This window comes from Bos taurus, chromosome 12 (genome assembly GCF_002263795.3).
Source record: "Bos taurus isolate L1 Dominette 01449 registration number 42190680 breed Hereford chromosome 12, ARS-UCD2.0, whole genome shotgun sequence".
NCBI classification, from domain to species: domain Eukaryota; kingdom Metazoa; phylum Chordata; class Mammalia; order Artiodactyla; family Bovidae; genus Bos; species Bos taurus.
This window is the reverse complement of record NC_037339.1, coordinates 35,517,124-35,519,866: the sequence shown is the minus strand read 5'-3', so window position 1 is coordinate 35,519,866 and position 2,743 is coordinate 35,517,124.

Here is a 2,743-nt window from a genome sequence, read left to right as displayed (position 1 = left end):
CTGAAGTTTCTCCTACTAATTGGAGCATCTGTCAGTGGACCTTCGCTGCACCAGGCCGTTTTCTTTGCTGCATAGTTGACTAATGATCTGTTTGTTGACTAATGAGATGCAGCCAAGAAGGGAGTTCAGAGGTTTAGCTGTCAAGGTGGGATGACAGAGTCCTGACTCTGATGACTGCAGGAGTTTCTGGTTTGGTTAGATCTGCGTTTAGACATATGGAATCTGTCCCCAGAAAGTGTCCTGGCCATTGGTTCTAGGATCAGTCCAGGAACATGTTCAGATCAGATCAGATCAGATCAGTCTCTCAGTCTGTCCCACTCTTTGCTACTCTATGAATTGCAGCACGCCGGGCCTCCCTGTCCATCACCAACTCCCGGAGTTCACTCAGACTCACATCCATTGAGTCAGTGATGCCATCCAGCCATCTCATCCTCTGTCGTCCCCTTCTCCTTCTGCCCCCAATCCCTCCCAGCATCAGAGTCTTTTCCAATGAGTCAACTCTTCGCATGAGGTGGCCAAAGTACTGGAGTTTCAGCTTTAGCATCATTCCTTCCAAAGAAATCCCAGGGCTGATCTCCTTCAGAATGGACTGGTTGGATCTCCTTGCAGTCCAAGGAACTCTCAAGAGTCTTCTCCAACACCACAGATCAAAAGCATCAATTCTTCGGCACTCAGCTTTCTTCACAGTCCAATTCTCACATCCATACATGACCACAGGAAAAACCATAGCCTTGACTAGACAGACCTTTGTTGGCAAAGTAATGTCTGTGCTTTTGAATATACTATCTAGGTTGGTCATAACTTTCCTTCCAAGGAGGAAGCGTCTTTTAATTTCATGGCTGCAGTCACCATCTGTAGTGATTTTGGAGCCCCAAAAAATAAAGTCTGACAGTCTTTCCACTGTTTCCCCATCTATTTCCCATGAAGTGATGGACCGGATGCCATGATCTTCGTTTTCTGAATGTTGAGCTTTAAGCCAACTTTTTCACTCTCCACTTTCACTTTCATCAAGAGGCTTTTGAGTTCCTCTTCACTTTCTGCCATAAGGGTGGTGTCATCTGCATATCTGAGGTTATTGATATTTCTCCCGGCAATCTTGATTCCAGCTTGTGTTTCTTCCAGTCCAGCGTTTCTCATGATGTACTTTGCATATAAGTTAAATAAACAGGGTGACAATATACAGCCTTGATGTACTCCTTTTCCTATTTGGAACCAGTCTGTTGTTTCATGTCCAGTTCTAACTGTTGCTTCCTGACCTGCATACAAATTTCTCAAGAGGCAGATCAGGTGGTCTGGTATTCCCATCTCTTTCAGAATTTTCCACAGTTTCTTGTGATCCACACAGTCAAAGGCTTTGGCATAGTCAAGAAAGCAGAAATAGATGCTTTTCTGGAACTCTCTTGCTTTTTCCATGATCCAGCGGATGTTGGCAATTTGATCTCTGGTTCCTCTGCCTTTTCTAAAACCAGCTTGAACATCAGGAAGTTCACGGTTCACATATTGCTGAAGCCTGGCTTGGAGAATTTTGAGCATTACTTTACTAGCGTGTGAGATGAGTGCAACTGTGCGGTAGTTTGCGCATTCTTTGGCATTGCCTTTCTTTGGGATTGGAATGAAAACTGACCTTTTCCAGTCCTGTGGTCACTGCTGAGTTTTCCAAATGTGCTGGCATATTGAGTGCAGCACTTTCACCGCATCATCTTTCAGGATTTGGAATAGCTCAACTGGAATTCCATCGCCTCCACTAGCTTTGTTCGTAGTGATGCTTTCTAAGGCCACTTGACTTCACATTCCAGGATGTCTGGCTCTAGGTCAGTGATCACACCATCGTGATTATCTGCGTCGTGAAGATCTTTTTTGTACAGTTCTTCTGTGTATTCTTGCCATCTCTTCTTAATATCTTCTGCTTCTGTTAGGGCCATACCATTTCTGTCCTTTATCGAGCCCATCTTTGCATGAAATGTTCCTTTGGTATCTCTGATTTTCTTGAAGACATCCCTAGTGTTTCCCATTCTGTTGTTTTCCTCTATTTCTTTGCATTGATCGCTGAAGAAGGCTTTCTTATCTCTTCTTGCTATTCTTTGGAACTCTGCATTCAGATATTTATATCTTTCCTTTTCTCCTTTGCTTTTCGCTTCTCTTCTTTTCACAGCTATTTGTAAGGCCTCCCCAGACAGCCATTTTGCTTTTTTGCATTTCTTTTCCATGGGGATGGTCTTGATCCCTGTCTCCTATACAATGTCACGAACCTCATTCCATAGTTCATCAGGCACTCTATCTATCAGATCTAGGCCCTTAAATCTATTTCTCACTTCCACTGTATACTCATAAGGGATTTGATTTAGGTCATACCTGAATGGTCTAGTGGTTTTCCCTACTTTCTTCAATTTCAGTCTGAATTTGGCAATAAGGAGTTCATGGTCTGAGCCACAGTCAGCTCCTGGTCTTGTTTTTGCTGACTGTATAGAGCTTCTCCATCTTTGGCTGCAAAGAATATAATCAATCTGATTTCGGTGTTGACCATCTGGTGATGTCCATGTATAGAGTCTTCTCTTGTGTTGTTGGAAGAGGGTGTTTGTTATGACCAGTGCATTTTCTTGGCAAAACTCTATTAGTCTTTGCCCTGCTTCATTCCGTATTCCAAGGCCAAATTTGCGTGTTACTCCAGGTGTTTCTTGACTTCCTACTTTTGCATTCCAGTCCCCTATAATGAAAAGGACATCTCTTTTGAGTGTTAGTTCTA